The sequence below is a fragment of the Nicotiana tabacum genome, chromosome 8, assembly GCF_000715075.1.
Source record: "Nicotiana tabacum cultivar K326 chromosome 8, ASM71507v2, whole genome shotgun sequence".
Classification (NCBI taxonomy): domain Eukaryota; kingdom Viridiplantae; phylum Streptophyta; class Magnoliopsida; order Solanales; family Solanaceae; genus Nicotiana; species Nicotiana tabacum.
In genome coordinates, this window is record NC_134087.1 from 145,289,479 (window position 1) to 145,314,876 (window position 25,398).

The window sequence follows — 25,398 nt, forward strand, 5'->3', positions numbered from 1 at the left end:
TTAATATCTTATTTGATCTCCTTTATCGGTAAAGCATGGCTAAATTCCGTATGAACTGTGTTTTGAGCTTTAATACTCATCTCATGATGCCATGCCTTATTTTGTATCGTATTTATGTTCTCACCTTATTATTGTATTTTTAATAAGTATCGATGTCGATCCCTCGCTACTACTTCTTCGATCCTAGACTTGATACTTATTGAGTACTGTGATTTTGTACTCATACCACACTTTCACACATTTTTGTGCAGGTTTTGAGATGTTTTACTTGATCCGATCCATAGCACATGTTGTCCCCTCCTTACTTGTCTATTTATGTCTATCTTTTCCCCTTTTCAGATAGATTTTGTTGTTTAGGTTATACTATTTACTCTTATTAGATGCTCGTGATAATGTGACATTGTGTTTAGAGCGTTGTTAGACAATTGTGGTCGTGTTTAGACCCTATCTTAGGTATTTGTATTATGATATTGGTTGTTGAAACTTATTCTGTTTATATACATATCATAACTCCGTTAAAGACTCAATAATCTACTTTTATTATTTTTGATTGAATATAGCTTGCCTAGCGAGCGAGTGAGCTAGGCGCAATGACGACCTTTAATGTGAATTTGGGTCGTGACAGTATTATGGAATTTCACAAGTTCAACTTTTATAACTCAAAATTCCAGAATAGTAATCCTAGAGTTCGAAGCTTAAGAACAAACTATTCTTCTATTTGCTCTTCCTCTTTTTGCTTATTGTGCGCTTGTTCTAGCTACTACTTCCATGAAGCAACAAATATAATACTAATCTAATACTAAAGCTTTTGTCGGTGAAAATGTAAACAGAGAAAGAAACCATAGCAACTATTGAGGACAGCAGGAAAAAGAAAAAGAGAAAGGGATTTAGAAAGCTAACTATGATTTGGAACTGATACCAATTATGCAAGAAACTGAAAAACTAACACCTGGGTTGAAACACATGATTCCCCTTCAATAGCTAAAATGAGAACCATAAAATTTTCAAAACATACCAAAAAATCCAATCAGCTCACATCGTCATTACTGAAGTAGCTAAGTAACGCCTAATTACCAAGGATGAAAATCCAACGGCAAAGAGGAACCGCGTAATTTAAAAGAGAATAGCTTGAGAAAAATTTGAACTTCTTCACAGTAAGAATTGATCTGCATTTTCACATCCGCGGGGTTTTGAACTCCAGCATATCATGTAGAGTCTCACTAGTAAGAATTTCCCACTCCAACACAACGTGTTTAAGGGTATCTTTGTCCAAGTTTTATTTTAGCATTAAAATGTGCCAATTTTTCAACTACTTGCAAATGTTGGCTATTTTTTAAATTACAGGTTCAAAGAGTGTTCAACCCCCGCTATTATTACAAAAAGTTTTTCAACCTCCCGCGCCCATTGCCATTGCCATCCCTACATACTCCTCCAATGTGTTGGAGTTAGCCATGTAAAAAGCAGCGTAACTATGGACATTACTTAGATTCAATACTATGTAGCATCAAAGTCGTTCATAGCAAAATTCACAACATTGCAAGCTATTTTCCAGTTGCTTCACACATACTAGGCAGAAATATTAAATGTAGACATCTGCCACTGTATTGCTCTTGCTTCTTAGGGATTTAATTTCAACATTGTATACCAACACTCAGATACACAGAATTGTTACAACATGGATACGGGATTCATATGACAGAAAGTTTTCGTGCAAGAGGAAAATTTACAGGTGGTCTGTAGATGCTGAAAGTTGTAAAAGGATGGTAAACCTTGGAAGATGAATATGCTCTTCTTTGTTTTCCTTCTCTTTATTGTCGAACAATCCTTGATCTTTCCTGCCCTTTTCTGTCTATCAGGACCCTGCTTCATTCCAACGTACTGTGTATCTCACAAACCAGCTCACTGGCCTCAAGAGAATGAAATGAAGGCTTTTTTTGCTGCAAAGACTAAGAAGAAAAATATGGTAACAGAAGAGTGGATGCTCATTCTTAATGACTAACATTCTAGAACTTTCTTAATTTGTTCCCAATTTCTGTCATTTTCAACATCTCAACAGGCAGCCACCATTAAGTGTATGTGTATGTGTATATGCATGTGTAAGAGACAGCAGGAATGGGAGGGAAGAGATTTTCTTTTCAAAGAGGAAAGTGGAGAGAGTAGGATCTACGTGGCTAGCGGAATAAGGGCAATATACCCCACTGGTGCAGGAAGCCTTCTCCAGTTGTTACTTCTAGCACCAGCAGCACAAGAACTGCCAACATAGCTGCTCTTCCGTTCCACGTTTCTGCACTTTTTGTCCAACCCCATTCCCAGACTGTTACAGGAGGTGGTAGCTCCCTGCGCTGTGAATCATATGCTGCCAATAGCTCTTCCACGCTGCCAAGAGGAACCAATGACTGCAAATAAACACCAACAGCTTAAATTAGATTCAGTTTAGCCACTGATCTTTGAAAGCACTGAACTTTTAGTTCAAACTCTTATCCACATAAAAATGAAACAAGGGAGGAAAGTTTTCCCTTTATTTCAATCACATATTGCAGTTACAGCATAAAAGCCAGGTGCCCATGGATTTGCTGCAGTTATGCAATGAAAGGCTTGGAAACATGCAAATTGACTAGGAAGGTGGTGGAAGTGTTACAGAACCTTGAACACAGCTGAACACTCACCTCTGTCCCAACAAGTCAATGGAATGTGTTAGTTGATCAATGTCCTACGGCTGAGTAAGATGTTCAAATCCTTCACTTGGTACATAGAAGTGTAAAAGATCTGGTTGCTGATCTCATAATGAAACCAATGTGCTTGACAAGTAGAGCCTCACTTTGTACCGATCAACTAAGAAGAAATGAAGTCTAGCCATTTGGGAAGTAATACCAATAAATCGCAAGTAAATAAATATTAGCTCAAAATGAGACTAGCAGTCGACCATATAATTCACATTACTTAATATAATTCACAGTCGACCATATTTTAGACTAGCAGAATAATAGAAGTTGTTTTAACTCAAAATGAGAATGAATTGAACTTTGACAAGACTGAAGAAACAGAATTGTCAAATCAGGGACGATCTATGAAATAAAGGACTCAGAAGTGTAGATGCTGCCTGACAAAGCTGGAAAATCAATGATACCTTGGGCAAGAAGAAAAAGTTCTGCCATAACTCAAAATGAGAATGAATTATACTTTGCTCAGACTGAAGATATGGTCTAAATCAGTCTCCTCGAGCCTGGTTTGGTAAGTTCAGCACAGTTATTCAGAAGTTTGGCATGACTCGAAGTGAAGCTGATCACTCCGTGTTTTATCGGCATTCTACTTCAAGTCTCGGTATTTATCTGGCAGTCTATGTTGACAATATTGTTATTACCGGCAATGTCAGGATGGTATTATTAAATTGAAGCAACATCTCTTTCAACACTTTCAGAATAAGGATCTGGGCAAATTAAAGTATTTTTTGGGTATTGAGGTCACTCAGTCTAGCTCAAGTATTGTGATCTCACAACGGAAGTAAGCCTTAGACATTCTTGAGGAGACAAGAATGACAGATTGTAGACCTGTTGACACTCCGATGGATCCGAATTCTAAACTTCTGCCAAGACAGGGTGAGCCGCTTACTGGTTGATAAATTAAATTATCTTACATTGACTAGACCTGGCATTTCCTTTCATGTGAGTGTTGTAAGTCAGTTTTTGGATTCTCCCTGTGATAGTCATTGGAATGTAGTCGTCCGCATTCTTCGGTATATAAAATCGGCTCCAGGAAAAGGGTTATTGTTTGAGGATCGAGGCCATGAGCAGATTGTTGGATACTCAGATCCTGATTGGGCAGGATCACCTTCTGATGTTCTACGGATATTGTGTTTTAGTAGGAGGCAATTTGGTGTCTTGGAAAAGCAAGAAACAGAATGTAATTGCTCGGTCTAGCGCAGAAGCAGAATATCGAGCAATGGCTACGACAATATGTGAGCTAGTTTAGATCAAACAATTGCTCAAGGAGTTGAAATTTGGTGAAATAAGCCAGATGGAACTTGTGTGCGATAATCAAGATGCCCTTCATATTGCATCAAATCCAGTGTTCCATGAGAGAACTAAACACATTGAGATTGACTGTCACTTCGTCAGAGAAAAGATACTCTCAGGAGATATTGCTACAAAGTTTATGAAGTTGAATGATTAGATTGCAGATATTTTCACCAAGCCTTTCACTAGTCCTCGTATTAGTTATATATGTAATAAGCTCGGTATATATGATTTGTATGCACCGGCTTGAGGGGAGAGTGTTAGTTACTCCCTCGGTTTCAATTTAGATGAGGTAGTTTGACTTGGCACAGAGTTTAAGAAAAGAAAAGAAGACTTTTGAAACTTCTGGTCTTAAAAGCTTAAGGGGTAAAAACTTTGTGGGTCCGTGACATTTCTGTGGTTATAAAAGCTTCTCATTAAGTTGAATTATTTTCAAGTGTAAAAATGTGTCATTCTTTTAGGAACAGACTAATAAGAAAAGTGTATCATCTAAATTGAAACAGAGGGAGTAATTATTATGTAAATAAGCATAGTCCTACATGGAATAGGAGTAGTGTAGGTATTGTGTATTGTTATAAATAGGGGAACATGGAATAGTAGTGTAGGTATTGTGTATTGTTATAAATACGGGTACTTGAATTATAGTTAGAGTACATCAATAATAGAATATTTTCCGTATATTATTTCTCACGAACACTAGGTGATCTCTTCCGATCTGCCTAAGCATTAGTGGACAAAGTTACCTGGTAACTAAGTTGGTGGGAAGTAGCAAGTACCCGGTGAAATAGTCAAGGTGCATGCAAGCTGAATCGGACACCATATCAAAAAATAGAAAAGCAATGATGTCAAAAATATACATCATAAGGGGGAAATAAAGTGTGAAACCACCATTGCTCCTACCCAAAAGAAAAGCTACACCCAAAAAAAAAAAACTACACTGAAGTACAAATTCTCAGAAAATATTTAATGAATAAAACATATGTAGCTTATCCAAAAGAGGACAATAACTGGTAAGAGCAGCAGAAAATAAGAAATCATTTTTCCCTTCATGTCTTTTAGCTCAAGTAGAAAGAAACGGCAAAGTGGGAAATGTATGGCAGAGTAAAAAATTGTGGATTTGCTGCGAGACTGGGATGGACCTTTTCACATTCCATCAGACTAAGTTACACTGCTTAGTGTCTATGTCGTTGATAGATGATCAGATGTTTGGAAGAGCCCTTCCTTCACTTTAGATAAAGAATTGGACCAATAAACAATAGGGCGCAAGTAGCTTCAAATCAACAAGGGTGAAATCAGGGGCTAATCTACCTTTCCCCTTTTATTATTAAAAGTTATATAATAATATAATTTTGATAAAGGGCGGCTTCTCCTATGTCGTGTCAAATTCACATCGGGCTTCCATATTTCAGCCCACTGGCTCCATCTACAATAACAGAAATTGATAGCATCCAAGGAAGCCAATCAACACTCGAAACCAAAGACCAGTCCTTGGAACTCCTAGAAGACTAATGACAAGGTCACAAACAAGAAAACATCAAGAGAAGCTCCAAGGCTTTGAAGTGAAGATCAAGAAATGCCTAGTAATGGGGAAAGAGTTGAAGGATTTAGAGGGATTTCACAAGCATTCAACAAATTTAATGTCCAACTTGTGGAGTTAGAAGAGAGGAAGACAAGAAACAACACTTAACAGCTCGGAGAAGCCCCCTTTACAAGTTGCACGGCTAGCCTAGTTGATGCTGGATCATCAGCATGACAAACATACCTAGTTGATGCTGGACCATCAGCAAGACAAACATTATCTTATTTGGATGTTTTTATACTTGGTTTTATTTATTACACTTAATTAATAAGTGGCACATGCAGTTTATTTTAAATTTTGTTGGCTGATTTCACTAGTTTAGGCATGTGGGCCAAATTCAGAAGGGCCTAGGCTTGTCCTATGTTATAAGTAGCCTCTAAAACGTGAAGAGCAGATTATGAAGTTTTTGAATGACTAAAGGTGTTCCCTTTGATGAGACTTAAGAAACCCTAATGGTTCCTGAAAAACTCTATAGATTATCCATTCAAGTGAGTGATTATCCCTGAGGTAATCTGGTTTCCTTCTTGTTTCTTGATATCTTAGGTTCTTAATTGGTAATTTATTGGAGTCGTCGTGTTTTTATACACTTCATTGCCATTAATTTCTCAATTTAAGGTCAAGATCCCTTTTCTTGATGTTTCTTGCTAGATCTTGAAATATCTCGGAATTTGATTTCGTGTTTCTTGTGTACTTTATTCATTGTTCTCTGGGTCTTGTGTTTCTTCCTTTGGTTCTTTATCTTGATTTCTTCTTGTTCTTTATTTCATTCACTGTTCCTGTTCTTGTTCAAGTATTGGATTCCATCTTGGTTTAGGAATTGAGTTTTATAAAATTAAAAAAATAAAAAAATAAAAAAATAATCCGTGCGGTACCAGAAACCTTAATAATTTCTTAATCACAGCTTTGGAGTTAAAAAGCACCTGACGAGCTTCAAGATTTGAGACTGCCATTGCTCCAACATATGGAAGACTTTCAATCACTGCATCTGCCAAATCTGAGATGAAAGTGGGTTCAACACCTAGGGCAGGAACACGTGCCCAATTCTGTATTCCAGACTCCAACGCTAGCTCCTTGTATTCAACATCAATTTCCTCTAATGTCTCAATATGCTCACTTACAAAACTGTGATAGCATTTAAAATTAGAAAACACAAGCAATTAACATGAAAATCAAGAGACTAAGCATCATCAATTATACTGCCTAAAAAGCCAACTTTGCTTACCTTATTGGCACGGCAAGAATACTCTTAACCCCTTTCTTCCCAAGCTCAATTATTGTCTCATCAGTATATGGTTTCAGCCATTCAACAGGTCCAACCCTACTCTGCATCAGAGCAAAATAACTTCATGGAATGGCCAACTAAACGGTATATACAAAACTCAATCATGGCAGTCTAAGTGGGGGGAAAAAAGGTGCATCTCGATATACAGAATCACAGTAAAGCATATCAGTCAGGAAGCCATGTATTTGAAATGCCACCAGTGAAGATTTTCTTTGTGTTCCTCCAAGAAGATAACTTATCAGTGGCAGATAGGATGAACATTACTTGACCACGGACTCCATCGCCAAGCAAGTAGGAGAAACAATGTTATAAAAGCTATATGTTATGTGCTAGCAAATGAGCATATGAGCCTCACCTATCTGTCTAATCTAATAGTGTATCACTTGACAATAGCATCATAAACAAGCACCATCTTACCCTTTAAAAGGTATTAATCAAGTAATAAGAGAAGCACCAAATAATCTTTTTTTTCCAATGGGGACAGATAACACCACATATATTAGAGCCCCTCCAAGTTCACAAAACTGACATCAATGAAAGGCTACAGTACCTTTCATACATAGAGGTGTTATGCTTATAACATGAAAGTGTTCAGTACTCGTGTCTCACGCTCCATATTAGCTAACAATATTTGTAATGCAATTATTCTGATTATTAAACTTGCTTTTTACCTTGTCAGCAACTAGTAAGTTCATGTGGTACATTGTAATACTTCACTAGATAGCAATTAGTCCCCTCACCTATTGTTGAAAAGCGTGGACAAAAGAAAAAAAGCTCTTTCACCTTCCTAACAATAGTTATGCACGTACCACCTTTTCAAAGTAAGCTGGAGTGCTTTAATATGTTAGCCTCGAGTTTACCATATAATTTAGCTGTCTTATGAACTTTCAATATTGAAGAGTGCAATGAAGAAATATTTGCAAACCGTGCTTGTAATGCAGTGATACATTATCACTTCCGTTTTTTGAAAAGCAAATAGGGTTGGGGAACTGGTACATGGGAATCTTGCTCATAGAAAACACCACATTCAAGTAGTGGGGGAGAGGGATGGAATAGCTGTCTTTAATTGTGCACCAACTGAACTCAGAGCTTTCTTATACATGATTGAATAATGAGCCCAAAAACAAAATGTGCAATCAACTAGAGTCTTCATTTCAAGAATGATTTAATGCATAAACATAGACAATGTTGCCTATGCAAGTAAGTTTTAATATTATTAATCATAAAATTTAAGTATGCTAATAGATCTGCAAACGTACCTGATAGGCCAAAGTATATGCGTTATGTACCCTTCTCTTCTCAAGTTCTTCCATTATTAAGTCCACACATTCCTCCATTTCAGCCTTATATGGATCACCTGCTTCCTCTACATATGCAAGTGGTACCCCATGAGCACTGAAGAATATCATCACCTGTGTATATGAAGCTAGTTAATAAGGAAGGAAAGAAGTAAGCATAGAGGGATATCATACTACTTTAGAAGACCCTGCTTTTATTTTATTATAAGATATCAGACATTATTTCATAAATAAGACATGTCGGGAAGCAGGAACAGAATGCCGCCAAATCTAGAGAAATATTTGGTCTAGAGTGCCACCATTTTTCTTTTTGTTTTTTATCCTTAATCTCTTCAACCGCACAGAGATTTTTCCATGACACTTTTTTTCTGCCATAACCAACTCTATATAGCTTCAAGAGAAGATCTCCAAGCAAAAGACTTCAGGGACAATGATACACTAAATCAAGAGTATCACAGTATCATGGCAAAAATCTGTAAACATTTATTACAGAAGAAAGCAAAACTGGTAAGGCAGCCAGATGTAGTTATAAACAAAACACTTTGCAAGAATTTTTCGATTTTTAAGTTATCAAAGCAAAAATACAAATACACAAATACTTTGCTGCCTCGCGTATAAGGAAAGATGGGGACTGTTTAAGGAAAATGAACACTCTTTTCGCGAGGTAACTATAGCATGAGCCAGTGAAAAATAGAGATGATACTACCTCCCCAGGACGTTCAAAACTTTTCAGCTCTTTTTCCATCAAATCTGCCATCGCTTTGATATATCCTTCCCGTTGATACCATGAGGGTATTACTGTGTGTTGCATGTTAACAAGATACTCATCCTCCCTAAAGAAAATACTCATTGCTACATATATTATTATGACAATTGCAAATGGAATGTATTCCCCGAGCGAGAATATAGGTATGTTTATTACCGAAATATACTCTCTAAAAGGCGAAGGCTTGAACCACTCGTAGATATTGAAAACTGTGGATAAAGAGGGAGCACAACAAGCTTTGTGATTCCATCCCTTTTAATCTGCAAAAAGAACAGAAAAGGGAAAAGGATAAAAAACCAATAGCTCAACTTCAATTCTATCCTAGGTATCTCTATTGTGCTTCAAGGAAAAACTGGAAATAAAGAAAAATTATAACATAGCTTCATCATTTTAAAAAGGGGTACCCATACATCTTGAAGAAATCAGGAAAAAATTTCGAATTTGGATAAAGGATCGATATAGGACTTCGTAAGACAAAGATATCATTAATCCACAATTATGGCTGTCCAACGGGACGGGCCATCCCGTCCCGTCCCGCGTCCAGTCCTGTCCTGTTCCGCTTCAAGTTAAATGGGATGGGCCAATGTTAAATGGGACACGGGACGGCCATTTCGTCCCGTTTGTCCCGTCCCGTTTCGTCCCGTCCTGTCCCGCATCCCGCGTCCCATCCCGTCCTGCCGGATTTTTTTTTTTAAAACTAGCCGTTGGGCAACGGCTTAAATTGCAAAAATAGTCGTTGCCAACGGTCCAAACAGCCCCTACCCCCTCCACCCCCCCTCTACCCCCTCCCCCCCTCCCCCAACTTTTAATATAACCCCTAAGTTTATTAAATTACACTTTGGCCCTATTTTCTACTATAAATACCCCCCATTCTTCTTCATTTTTTCCCACAAAAAATCAATCTTCTCTCTCAAATCTCTTACATTCTAATATTCTATCTATATTTTATATTATTCTCTCAAATTTGTTACTATCAAGTATCAACTATCAACTATCAAGTATCAAGTGATAACTTTCAAGTTTCAACTTTCAAGTATTTGGGCAAATTTTTTGGAGCAACTTTCAAGCTTCAAATTAATTCGTCAAGTATTTGGAGCAATATTTTGGGCAATTTCTTCAAGTTTCAATATTTAATCACGGTGTACTTGTTCCATCTCCTAATTTTAATATATAATTTTTGCGTATCATTTTAGTGCTTAATTTTTGTGTTTACTTTACATGTTATATTTTCGTATTTCATTTGTGTGTTTAATAATTGTGTTAGCTTTTTTAATTTAATTTCGTATTTAAATTATGGCACCTAAAAATGTATTTGGTATTTTTAATAAAAGCAGTAAAAAAATAGTAAAGGTGAAAGTAGTAGTAATCCTAATCCTAACCCTTCTCCTAGACCTAGAATTAGAAAGCATATTGATGAAATGACTCATGTTTCATGTTGATGAAACTTCATTTTCCCAACCCCCCACATTTTATGATGTTCATGTCGGAGAACAATTAGATCATGAAACTTTACAAAGACAATTTGGCAATGATATTTTTTTTGAGGATGAAGAAAATGAGGATGAAGAAAATGAGGAAGAAGAATTAGATGAAACACCCACTAGTCCCGCAACACAAGCTCCAACTCAGAGTCAATCTCAATCTGGAGCTTTACCCCCTGTAAGGGGTAAGCCTAAGGCTGAACGTCCCAAAACATCACTTGTATGGAAATTTTTTAAACATGATAAAGTCAATCATCGTGCTATATGTAAAAAATGTAAGCAAGTATTTGCACACACAACAAGTGGTGGGAGGGGGGGTTTAAGTAGACACTTAATAAGGGATCATAAATCTTTACGGATACAAGCTAACATAGAAGCCGGAAAAATTATAGATCGTACAATCAGTACTGACACTCCTAGTGGATCTGGTTCTAATCAAATTCAACAACAACTTGACCCTACTTCTGGTCATGTTTTACGCAAATATAACAAAGATAGAGATCGTGAGAACTTAGCAAAAATGGTGGTTGTGTGTGGCTTACCTTTTACTTTCCCTTCTCACCCTGCTTTTGTACAACATGCTTGTGGCTATATTTTTCGTGCTCATAAACAAAGTAGAATTCGTGAATTTGCTCAACAATGTGCTAGTGCTAACCTTCCATTTAGAAAAGTTCCAAAAGATGTTTGTACTAGGTGGAATTCTACTTATGAAATGCTTAAAGTTGCTTATGATTATCGGGTGCCTATCCAAAAGGTATTTAATATGCATAATGCTCACCATGTTGATTAAATTGTTGATTCTGATTGGGATGAGATCAGAGATCTTACTAAATTTTTAGAAAAATCTTATTATGCTACAAAACAATTTTCTGGTATATATTATCCTACTGTTACACAAATATTACGGTATATTTGTGGAATTTCTGTTGTATTTGGTAAGTATAAAACAAATCCAACTTATGCACCGGCCATTAAAGAAATGATTTTAAAATTTAAAAAGTATTTTTTCCCTATTCCCGAAGTTTATTTAATTTCTACTCTACTTAACTCATCTTTAAAACTAAGAGGTGCAGAGGAACTTGTTCGTAAAATTTATGAGAATTTAGAAATTCAAGAAAATGAACAACCATCTCTCGAAAACTGCCAAGCTAGCATATATTCTTATGCTAGATCAATGTTTGATAAATATAAATCTATGGATACAACTGGTTGTGAAACTGCTCCTTCTACTTCTAAGTCTAGAGCAGAAGTTTTATGGAGAGATATGGATGATATAACAGGTTTTGATTCCTCTATTGATGATGAACTTGATTCTTATCTTAATCAAGGATTGGAAAATATTAAAGACGAAGAAGGCAAGGAACAACTTTTGTCATGGTGGAGGGAGCGTGGCAAGGCTTTTCCAACACTTTCAATTATGGCCCGAGATATCCTGGATATTCAAGCATCATCAGTAGCATCGGAGAGTGCTTTTAGCGCGGCAAGATTTCAAATTGGAGATCATAGACATTCATTAGCAGAGGACAGTCTAGAGATTTCCGTATTATTCAGAGATTGGATTAATTCAGAAAGAAGAAATCTTGGTTTTGAAAAATTAACCACTAGGGAAGAAGAAGAATACAATGAGATACTAACCACTGGGAGCGATGACGGCATGGAGCTCATGGAACATCAATCAACATTGCCAATTCCAGCAGAATGTCCGAGAGATATTATTGATAAGTTACAAAAAAGCTATATAGGAGCTTACAAATATTAGTATGATAGTTTGTAATTGGCTACTAAGAGGCCTAGTTCAAACAGAACCCTTCCTACAAGGTGGCTGCGTAGATTAGGTGCTCTTCAAAAGAATTATATTTGTATTTGAGATTTGAAAGTTCTATTAATAAAATAAAAGGCTCCAAGCGTTGAATTTTATTTATGAATTGTCTTAGTTACTTAATAGTTAACACTTTGAAATTATATTAAATAAATTATAACTCTATTATAAATTTATAATTACTAGAATATTTCATTACAAGTCTTTTGTTTTAATATTTTATAGTTCTTTGCTTAGTTTTCTAATTTTCATTTTAACATAGTAACATTTAAGTTTATTAAATAAGTCAAAAATCTAGCCGTTGCAAACTTTAAAAACATAGTAATTTACAAAAAACTAGACGTTTTTTTAAAAAAAAATACACTTAAGGCCCACGAACCCGTCCTGTTCCGTCCCGTCCCATCCCATTTGTTAGCGGGACGGGATGGGACAGAACGTTTCGTCCCGTTTGTCCCGTCCCGTTTCGTCCCGTCCCGCCATCATCCCGCTTAAATGTCGTCCCGTCCCGTCCCGTTGCACAGCCATAATCCACATTGATTTTATTCATGGACAACTTCTTAAACCAGTCTCAGTACTGATATTTCAGAAACAACTGCCTTACTTTCCTTTTACACCTGAAACCACTGCCTTCAATTCCTATATAGTTCTTCTGCCATAGCAAATCAGCAAGATTTAAGACCCTCAACATTCATATCATCCTTCTACGTGCTTTAGTTATTAATTCTTTTCATTAGGGTAAAGAAAAGATAGCAGAATATTCTCCATCGAGTCAATTACTGCGACGAGGTTGTTGAAGATGGACTTAACCCCACTAGTCACAATCTACGAGAGAGAAAGACATATGAGAAGCAATTCAGTTGAATGCTTCTGAGGATATTTTGCACTAATTCTAGAAAAAATTTGACTTCCCTAATTTGCCTTTCCAGTCCCATGGACCACACACCAACCAATGATCAAATTAGCAGAGGAAAACAGGAGCTTTCTTCCGGTCAGAGGTTTTATTAGCACAATGATTTTGTTCAGCTAAAAGTATTAACTTCCCCTTATCCCCCGAGAACAGCCTTTGACTCTACCTACAAACCCAAGATGGATAAATCTTGGGCAAAATTGACAAAGTAAGGATGCCCTATGCTTGGCCATTACATAGTTTCTATTAATGAGAGTCAAAAACAAATGTATAACCATAATTAATCAGGGAAAGTGCTTCACAAACATCATGAAGCTTGATGATGAAGCAATAAAGACCATTGCTTCAAAAACGAACAGATGAAATCACGGATTAGGGCTCTGAGAACAAATTACCTATTATGAGGACAAGAAAGATGGATCAAAAACTAGTGTATACAGAGAAGATATTGTAAAAGATTTCTCCTGTTGCATAATCTTCAAAGGAATTTCAGTTTTGCTTCTAGATAATCTACAGTTCATTTGTCTGACACTTAAACTAGTAAAGTACTCTAGTTTCTGTCTGCGACCTGCCAACATAAACTTATGAACTACAGGCAAGTTTTCTTTTCTGTTTCTCTCATTTCAAGAGATTTTCCCAAGGTCCCAGTATATAGTATCTGTTAAAATGCTTTATTGGATGCATTTAACTTGATTTGATCTGCCTTATAACTCAATATTTCAAGGACCTGCAACCTCATTGTCACCTTTTGTCTGTGTGAGCCAGCAACCTATATTCATCTACAAAGTCTTCCAGTAGCAGACAATCACTAAAGGGAATTCCTGGGACGTGACTTGACAACCTACTGGTTTAATGTTTCAAAGATCATACTTAAGTATTGAGACAACATTTTCCAATCATAGAGCCAGTTATATGTCAATCATAGTTTTACTTTTATTTTTCAATTTTTAATAAATAAGAAACCATCTCATTGATGACCACCAAGATAGTGCCAAAAGTTGCAGTGTTTTTTTACAATGAATATCAAGAAAATCTAATAAACTAACTATACAAAATAGAATATTTAGTTAAATCAAATATATAACTAAATAAAAGAGAGCTCCTGATCTTGACATTGGTTTTGTAGCTTCTTCGAGATTATGATATTCCCTCTCCCAATCATCAAATATTAAACACATGGCTGCTAGCTCCCCAACATCTTTCTCTGTCTACCCAACATTGTTCAACCTTCACGTTGCTAGGTTTCCAGCTCTCAGCCACTGTGGGCAAGCTGTTAACCAGACAATAGACAAAGTGCCATAATTCAGTTGCAAACTCACAATAAAGGATCAGAGTATTAGTCTCTTCCCCGCCCTTCTTTCACATGCAACCCCAGCTTAACATTACACGTCCCCGGTTTCTCAAATTATGTGCTATGAGGATGGCATCCCAATGCTGCACTCTATGCAAATGAAACTATGGTTTTGGAGTCCAGTCATCCAAATACCCTTTTGAATAAGTTCTGCTGCTAAACTGTCAACTGGTACATATATTATGATCTCACTGAGAAGCTTGTCTCCCCCGGAGATCACACGGCTATAAATGATGTGAAGAAGGTGCTCCAATTCTTCCCACTCCCAATCCTAGGTAGGTTTCCAAAAGATATGTCCAAAGATGTTTTGCATGTATTCTTGCTACGTAAATCCTCACTGGTGCCTCCTCCTTCATCACTATCAATTAATAAGCAAGGAAACATATCCTTTAAACAGCAGAGAAGGCCTAAAATGCCCCGAAACTTTGGGATTTGGTACAATATTACCTTTCGTCCACCTATCGGGCTAAAAATGCTCCCGACGTTAACCTTTCGGCTCAAGTTTGCCTTTATTTCTAACGGTCTCCTTATACTCAGGGGTATCTTTAGCCCGATAGATAGATGGAGGGTAATACTGTACCAAATTCCATAGTCAGGGGCATTTTAGGCCCTTCTTCGTTTTATATATGACCACATTATTTGGCATTTGCTTGAAATTTGTCTTCTTTATATTTTGTGGGCCTCTCTTGTATAATGCAACAATATCCAATATTCATGTGAAATCGTTGTAGAAGAATTAGAGGAAAACATTACCGACTGTAAATCTTCATGAGCTTTTAGTTGGTAAATATGGAATTGCATTGAGAGTTTTTTTTTCTTGGCAGTAATACGTAATTCTTCTAGCAGAAAACCAATCTCAATTATTGCTTCCCCTTCCCCATAATTAATGTTTATTAATAGGTATTTTAACATTAAGGTATTAATGTCACACTGCTTGGAATTCTTGTATTCAACAAAATCTTAGAGGCTTAGCCACAAGGCTCCCACAGCTTCTCCACTAAGCTTGGTGAAAAACTCATGACGTTATATTCCATCATGTAATTTAAAATTCTCGTTACTAGATAATTCTATTAACAAATTATCTTGCATGAATCAAAGTCATATTGTTGAGCTCAAGTCCTGCAAATATTATCTTCCCAAGCAAAACCCTTAAAATGTGAATGATCCACTGATGCTAATTTGTTTCTAAGCTTTTGTAGAATTTTTGTGAAGTGTAGATTTTGATATAAAAAAAGTGACTGTGCACCTCTCTTTGGCCAAGAAATTTACTCTTTTTTTAAAATCTTTTTTTGGCTTTTTTTTATTTGTTCATTCTACAAAGTCTATAAATATTTAATGTTTTGATACTTTTTTGTTTCCATCCTTTACATATTCCATGTAAATCAAAGGAAGGTAGAAACTCTTTACCTCCCCCACGTTAGATTACTCCTCCGGTTAAATGCTTAAAATGATTATGTAGCTGATGTGTGGCTAAAATGCTATACCTTATACCATTATTTACATTAAATGATTACGTTTTGTATGTAATCTTGATGATGCATGTAACATTTGAGCTTAGTTGAGTTTATTTTATGTGTAGGAATATTTGGACATGAAATATAGAGAAGACTGCGCGAAGTGGCACCAAAACAATGAAGTAGAGCAAGATATGGAGCTGGTGCCTTACACGTCGCAAGGCCTAGTGAAATTGGCACCTTACACGGCGCTAGCCGAGGAAAGTTCAGTGCCTTACATGGAGCAAGGCGAGAACTTGGCGCCTCGGATGCCGCGAGGCACAGTCTGGCGCAGAAAGTGCGCCGCCTCCTATAGCGTCTCACAACAATACCCCTTTGTCCGGGAAAAGTTGGTCTCCTTGTTAGTTTTGGGCTGGGACACTTCGACCCTAACGTATAAATACTCCCTACGCTGGTTGTTGAGTGGGTGAGACATTATTGAAGAGAGAAAAGACCGCTGGAACATATGCAAGCAACGGATCACACTAATTCTTCCTCCAATTCTTTCTCATTTATAGATTAATGCTTTCAATTATTAATATTGTTAGCATGACTATGAATAGCTAATTTCTATGTAGAGTTTCATTGAACCTATTGAAAGATGAATTCTCGTTACATGTTAATATAATTTTGCCTTTGAATTTATCTACGTATTCAACTACGTGCTTATTTTAGTTAATTGAAGAGCTCTGAATTAACGGTCTATTTAGTGTGTATTGCTTGAGAAAGTATGTATATTTAAGTTGTTGAACAACGTTACTTCCAAGGTATATGAGAGAACAATACGGAGGATTCAAAAGCGGTATTAGAGATAACGAATCTTTGACGTGATCATAGTGAGTGCAAGCTAGCGTAATTAAAAAGAATATGACTAGTACATTATTGTAGTTTTTCGAGAGAGAATTACGATAAGTCGAGTGCTCACGATCAGTAGAGAATACTTAGGTAAAATTATAGGAACACAGCGGGAAGGATTCCAATAATTGGGGAAATTATAACTCTAGGATTTTCCAATCTTGTCTCCGACCTTTAGTATCTTTAGTTGATAATTTTACTGCTTTAATATTTGTTAGTTAATTAGTTAGAAATAAAAATCTTAATCTTTATGAATCAAAAGATTGTTCGAACCTGTCTTCTTAGCTAAACCTTGTTCTCTGCGGAATTCGACTTCAAACTCTTACAACGAATTATATTTGCAACGACCGTTTAGTCCTTTTTATAAAGCATAGTTGGTCAGCAGCGTTAAGCTCTTTCTTCTTTCATCAATGATTTAAAATATTTTTGGAATTTATTAAATTTTTTTGTTCATATTAATTTCCTCCCATTGATCTCTTCATTTTCTTTAATTTGCATGTGGTGATAGACATGGAGTAACGTAAATAACATGGACAAATGCAAGTAAACTCATCAGTACAAGGGATTAACAACCCACTAGAACCAAAGAGGAAAAACTTTTATGGAGGATAAGCATATAAAAGTATTGTCTCACTTCTCCTCCTAATTAGTTCTCTTAAGTGTATTTTTTTAATCATTTTATTACGATGTTAATTGAATTTTTTGCAACTATAGTTAAATAAATATTGATTTATTTCATGTATATTTAGTTGAAATTTTGTAAATTTTACAAAATACGGAGAAGGGCCTAAAACGCCCCTGGACTATAAAATTTGGTATACTATTGCCCTCCATCTACCTATCGCGCTAAAAATACCCCCGACTATAAGTGGACCGTTAAAAATAAGGGCAAACTTGAGCCGAAAGGTTCACGACGGGGGCATTTTTAGCCCGATAAGTGGACGGAGTGTAATATTATACCAAATCTCATAGTTCAGGAGCATTTTAGGCCCTTCTCCGTTAAAACAAACTTTCGCCCACTTTCAAAAACTTATAATTTTCATTCTCAACCATGAAAATATGTGTATCGTGAGAAGTCATTTACTCTATCATGATTCCAATCGATTAAGAAAACCCATAGTCATTTTGCACCTGTCATCTCTTTAACTTCTTTTGTTTTGAAGCAATTGACATATTCGGGAGTAAAGACATGTAAAAGATCTTGGAAAGGGTGATTTTATTATTTTGCAACACTTTACTAACTCCTACATATTACTCTCCACCTATTAAAGTCCAAACAAAATTAGCATTTTCCACGAGACATAGATTAACGCGCATGAAGTTAACCTACAATTCTCAAAAGTTGTTTACTTTGCAACAACAAACAGGATAAAAAGAAATAAATTGTCCTTAGGTTGATTCCTTTTTCGTAGTCTAATTAGATAGGGACTAAAAGGCCCTGTTTGTTTCTACTTAATGGAGGTCTAAATCTAATCATTCAAATCTCAATCCATTTCTTCCCTTCTACAACCACGTAATTGCTCTTAATAAAGCTAAATCATTCCGATCTTGTACTGTTGTACATAGTTTTAAAATCATTAAGACTTTGCGTACTTATAGAGTCATGTAAAGGTTTTTTAACTACAGTTATCCATTACAACCACCACCACCAACCACTTCTATGGTCAGCCACCAACGCACAACCACTATTGCCAACTACTTGTACCATCGGCGCCTTCACCCCCGAGCTACATCGCACAACAACCACCACAATTGCCGGTCATCACCACCAACCACGCTACCACTAGCCACAGCACTACCAACTACCTCCACCACCATCCACCCAACCTTCACTGCCAACTACCATGACCAAACACATCCACCATCAACCACCAACAACAACCACCTCCATCGCAAGATACCACGACCAACCACTTCCATCATCAACTGGCCTTTGAACAACCACTACCACAATCACTTCTAAGATTAGCCACCACTGCAAAAATACCATCACTGACCACATGTATCACTAGCCACCTTCATCCCCAAGCTACACTGCTCAACTACCAACAACAACCACCCATCGTGTGTCATTACCACCAATCACATTTACCACTAACCACTGCACCGCCAACTACCTCCACTACCATCCACCCAACCTCCATGGCTAGCTAGTAGCTACCACGACCAACCACCTCCACCATCAGCCACCTTACCACCACGACCAACCACCTCCACCGCCAACTACCACAGCCAACCACCTCCACCGCTAGCTACCACAATAAACCACCTCCACTGCTAGCCTTCCCCACCAATCACTTATACCACATCACCAGCTGCCAGCCTCTACTGCCAACCACCACTAGCAACTACGATATGATCGCTGCAAAAACACCACTGCTAGTCACCTGCACCAATGACAACCACCACTAGCCACCACCTCAAAATTGACATCGTTGAAGGCCACCACAACTAGGGGTGTTCATAAAAACCCGAAAAACCGAACTAAACCAAACTGACCAAAAAAACCGATACTTTTTGGTTTGGTTTGGTTTTGGTTTTGAATGTTAAAAAACAATCAAATTTGGTTTGGTTTTAGTTTTAATCACAAAATAACCGAAAAAACCGAACCAAACCGACTATAGGAGTAGCTATTTCAAATTTATTATTACACCTATATATATGTATATTTTTATACAAAGTTTCAAAAAATTTATGGTGAATGTTAATCGTTTGCACTTTTAGTACAGTTCTTTACCTTTACATTATAGTTTGATTGGTAATTTTCTTTTGTTAAGTGTAAGAATCCATTTCATGTTAAAAAAAATATATTTTTAATTGAGTCCTTAAATTATTCATCACTATTTGATTCAATTATCATCAATATATCTTAATAAATAATAGATTTTTCAAAGGGCAATTGATTTGATAGTGTTACATTGAAAATGTGATCGCCGGAATATGTGTTTGGTAGTGTATGTCTTATATTTAAGAAAAAACCGACAAATAACCGAAAAAACCGAAAAACCGACAAAACCCGACATAAACCGAATCGAGAAAAAACCGACTTAATTGGTTTGGTTTGGTTCTAATATTTGAAAAACCGACTTACTTGGTTGGATTTCTTTTTAGGGAAAAACCGATCCAAACCGAACCACGAACACCCCTAACCACAACTAACAATTAGAGTGTGATTTATCAAACAATAGTTTCTACAACACCATATCAATCATAAGTTTCTCTAATATTTTGTTGATATAACATTTAACTATGATTATTGTTTTTAAATTCTCTATTAATTAATTTTTGAATAAAGATAATATATGCACACATTCAGATGCCGGAAAAAAAAAACAATCATAATTATACAGTATCCAGATTAGACACAATTTGTAAATAATCAATATGTAACTAGATTCACATTATCTTTATCTTAACAAAAGCAAATGGGTCTAAGTAGCTTCCTCACTCGGCTTAGCTTCAACTCGGGACTGTTACACAGCAAGATAGAGAGATAAGGCTAACTCGTCTAATCCCTTCTCGAAAGATAAAAGCCTCTTCTCCCAGCCATATTACTCCCTCCACCATCCCTTTCCACTTCTGTGCCACTCCCACTTCTCAGTACTACATATGCTCCGGTCAAAAATTTTGTTTTAGATTTCTTTTTATACTTAATCATGAATGCATGCCTGGCTAATACCAGCTTATTAGTTAGCTGTTAAATTATTATTTCTTCGATATAGCTGTAGTAAATTTGATCACTATCACAGTCTAGCCCAAATTATGTGATATGATTCTGCAGTAGTGTAATCCAGTCTGAACCTGGCTCGTACTAACTGCTTCAAACCATAAAACACATAAACAACTACAAAAGGAAAAGGAAAAGTTTACAAAAGAAAATCAAAGAAACAATACCAGCTCAATGGCTTCCTCCGTGAATGGATGCCAGTAGCGCATACCAACATACACCTTTGCAGGCACATTCCTTTCCCACAGTGCTTTTCTCAAGGCTTCAGCCTAAAAATAAAAATATTATTAAACAGGCAGAATTGAATAGAGGAGCGACAGAAAATAATGCACAAAAACATTGTAATGCTCATATACAAATCCACCACAGTAAACAGCAGCAAACAGTAAAAGAGATCTCTCGGTAGAAAATAAGAGGTACAAATCATACTAAAAATAGCCTTAGCAAGTGTTTCCACCATAAATCACTGGAATTCAGCATGGTCCAAAAAATTTCACCACTATGGTAAAACGCTCTCACTTAACAAAGAAAATCTAGAGATCCACTACCATAACCACACGTAAAATACCATTCATTCTTCTTTTAGCCGTCGTTGGACCAACATTTCTTCTTCACTTATTCTTAGTTCTTAGAAACTTACTCATTAATCAGCAATCATGAATAATTATCAAACCATATAAATTCATGCCTGAGCATCAGTTATCCGTCGAAGAGGAGAGCCACCACCAATTGAAGCATAACCTTCTTTGCTCTTAGGTGCTCTAGCAACAGATATGAATTGCGCAAGCGGCCTTTGCAAAAACCGAAACAGCCTTGGCAATCGAATAATATCCTATTCAAACCAAACAATCCAAGTTAAAACCCATCAAACAAAAGAGTGAAACACAATAGCGTCCAAGAAACCGACATATAACTTACAGGATCAGCAAAAAGATTGAATAAAAATGGCTGCACATCTTCAAGAGACTCAGGGCCACCAAGATTAAGCAACAAAACACCAATTTTTCCGTCACAAACAACATTAACAGGATCTGTGGACACTTGTTGGGGCCTAGAAGTGACCAATGCTGAAGGCATCATAGATGGTTTCAAGGAGCATCTAGCAGCTACTAGTGAACAATTTTTGGGTACCCTTAAACAAGAAGCTGCGAAGGGTACACTGCTTTGACCATCCACTTGATGGAATGGTGAATAGGATGTGCAATTCGCCGGCGACGCGGATATTTCACGGCAGAAAATCACCGGCTGCGCCATTGCTGACTTGACTGCAAAGGGGAAGACTGATCTGGGATAATGCTTTTTGTGGGGACTAAAATGAGGAGAGAAAAAATTTGACAAATCAGTAAGTGATGACTTTGATATTTTGGTCAGTGAATTTGTTGGGAAATTATTGTGGAAAAGCTTTTTGGCGTGTAGTTGGTCTCCTCCACAAGTTCCGGATAATAACGGCACAGCAAATGGACGTATAAGCCCCGTTTGTATTGGGTACTTTTAAGCCATAATAGCCTTTAAGCCATTTTGTAGCGTTTGGATAAAATAAAAAAATATTTTTAAGCACTTGTTTTTAAGCTAAAATGACAAAAACAAACCAAAAGTCAAAAGTTAGAATTCCTAACTTATGACTTAAAAGCTATTTTGGCTTAAAAATCACTTAAAACAAGTTCATTCAAACGGGCTCTAAGTCCCCTTTTAGCTTGTTTTGGTGTTCGGCAAGTTCAAAAGAGTTCTTTTAAGCCAAAACAAGCTTCATATTCGATTAAATATTTTATTTTCCTATCCCTTAATAATTTTTATAATTCCAAAATTAACCTTCAAAATAAAAGCTCCTTTCTTCTCTGTTCTCCGTCCTTGCTGTGTCATTCCTCCATCACGCATCTGCCTTCCCTATGTGTAATGACCCGACCGGTTATTTTATGTATTTGAGTCCTGTTTCCCCTTTTGAAGTTTTATGACTTGAGTGGATGATTGGTTTCGTTTCGGGGAGGTTTTGCAATAATTTGGAACAATTGGTTCCTAGTTTAGAAACTTAAGTTAAAAAGGTTTGACTTTTGTGAAAACGCTCTCGGAACGGTATTTTGATGGTTCTAATAGGTTCATATGATGATTTTGGACTTAGACGTATGCTCGAAATTGGATTCGGGGGTTCCTAGGTTGATTTGGCTTGTTTTGCCTAAAGTTGGCAATTTCAAGGTTTAGAAATGTCCAAGTTTGACAGTAGGTTGACTTCATAGCTATCGGGTTCAGATTTTGGTTCAGGACTTCAAATAAGTCTGTTTATCATTTGGAACTTTTCTACAAAGCTTGGCGTCATTCCGAGTTGGTTAGATAGGAATCGGACGCTTGGTTGTGATTTTGGCAATCATTGAATTTCATTGTGAATCCTATGTGTTTTGATGTCTGATTCGTGGTTTCGAATATTATTTTGGTGTTTCATTCGTATGATATTTTAGACTTGTGTGGATGTTGGTGCTAGGCAGATATTGCAGGTCTCGCAAATGCGAGATCTTATTCGCATTTGCGAGGTGGGATGGGGGCTGAGATGTTCGCATTTGTGATTGGGGGACCTTGGCGAGGGTGATCTCTTTTGCAATCACAGGATCGTTTTTGCGAAGGAGCCTGACTTCGCAAATGCAAAGTCAGGGTCACATTTGCAACATTTTCACGGATCCACAGGCGTCGCATTTGCGATGGTTCTTCCGCATTTGTAGGGGTTCGCAAATGCGAACCCCAGGTTGCATTTGCGACTTCTGCACCTAAACAAAAGTTTGAAATTTCGGGACTTAGTCTCATTTATCACATTCTTTAGCCCTAGACTCGGTGGGAGGCGATTCTAGGAGGAGATTTTCATATAAAGTCTTTGGGCAAGTGATCTTGACTCAATTTTGATTATATAACATGATTATTTATGAGATTTAACATCTAATCCATGTAATTTGAAAAGTAATTTTGGAGATTTCTGACTATGTTTTGAAAAATAAAAATTTGAGATTTGAGAGTCCAATTGGACTCGAATTTGAAAACCAAACGCACATATGGACTCGTGGGTTTATGAGTAGTCTAGATCTACCCTTCGACTCGGATTTTGACTGGGTGGACCAAGGATTAACTTTTGAAGAATTGTGTAAAGACCTTAACTATAGTAATCGAAATTTGTTCGATATTATTAATTCATATTTTGCTAGATTTGAGTCGTGCGGAGGTGAATTTTACGAAAAAAGCTATTTTTGAGTGTTGAATTGGCATAATTGAGGTAAGTATCTTGCTTAACTTTGTGTGCGGGAGTTACCCCTTAGGATTTGGTCTAATTGCATTAAATGTACTATGTAAAAAAACATGTACATGAGGTGATGAGTGTGACACTGGCTTATGTGTGGTAATGACTGGATTAGACTTGTAGATATTAATATGCCTTGAATTAAAGTTGTTGTTATATGGAATACATTTCATTGTTGAGTTACTCCCCGTTTCCTTGTATTGTTGTTGAAATTATTCTATTCATTATTGTAGAGCCATGTGCTGTGTATTATTGTGATATTGGTATTGTTGTTTGGGAAATGTTGTAGCATATGAGCACTTGTTGTGCGAGTTAATTTGTTGTGTTGTGATGAGATGTGCATACAACTACATAAAGGTGGTGAGAATTGATGCGGAAGCGGTGAGATAAGGGGGCTTATGTGCCTATTGCTAGTAAGAGAAAATACTTTATTGTGAGGCACACGCGGCGAGATAGGGGGTTTGTGCGTGTGAAGCTATTTCGGAAAAATATTTTTTTTAAATGTGAAGCTCACACGGCATCATAATGGTGACTTGTGATTTGTGATTATGAGGTGTGGTACCTCGGGTGATTCTTGTTGTAAATCTTGTGTTGGAACGACTTGATGATTCGATCTGCCATTGTTTTCCTTTATTTATTTCACTTGTATTTTAACTGAGTTTTGGTTAATTTGTTGTGTTATCACATGTTTACACTTTGTTGCCATTTATTGATTTTACTTTGCGTTGTTAGCTTTATATTTATATTCTGTACATGTTTTATGTCTAGTTAGTGTCTTGACTTGAACCTCATCACAACGTTAGTCTTGATTCTTACCGGGTACCATTTGTGGTATACTCATACTTCTGCATATTTTTGTGCAGCTTCAGGTATCTCGGATCATGCCAGACGATAAAGAGTTGAGATGAGCTAGAGTTGCAAAGACTTCAAGGTATACCTATTGTTCCCGCTCGTAGGCCTCGTAGTCACCTTCTGTTATTTTCCTATTACTGTTATTTGTATTCCAAAACAATAATGTATTTGAGATTTCTAGTGTACACTCAGTAAAGCTTATGACTTGGTACTACCGCTTTTAGGATTTATGTGACTTTCGTATTTCCTTTTCGGTTATGTTATAGCATTAATCAGTTCTTATTTAAGTAATTAAGTTGTTTTATTATGTTGATCTTGCCTTGTGATAGGCTTACCTAATCCTAGGAACTAGGTTCCATCACGATCCTAAAAGTGGGATTTTGGGGTCGTGACAAGTTAGTATCAAAGCTCTAGGTTCATAGGTTCGACGAGTCATAAACAAGTTTAGTAGAGTCTTGCGGATAGGTATGGAGACGTCTGTACTTACCTTCGAGAGGCTATGGAACTATTAGAAAATTCTACTTCTTTCATTCCTTATCGTGTGGATTTATTGATTTCGGAATTTGAATCTTTGTCTTTCTATTCTTTCACATATACTGAGGACACGAGCTTCAGTTACTGATGATGCTGCCCCCGTATCGGTATTGCTAGAGGTCTGGGCAGAGGCTGAGGTAGAGGCGAAGCACGTGCTATAGCTAGAG

General features: G+C 36.8%; 1 pseudogene; it reads right to left on the reverse strand.

Annotated features, from left to right (window-relative positions):
* Positions 1–1,499: 1,499 nt before the first annotated feature.
* On the reverse strand, positions 1,500–21,989 carry LOC142161589 (ferrochelatase-2, chloroplastic-like; annotated as a pseudogene).
* Between the last annotated feature and the right edge of the window lie 3,409 nt (positions 21,990–25,398).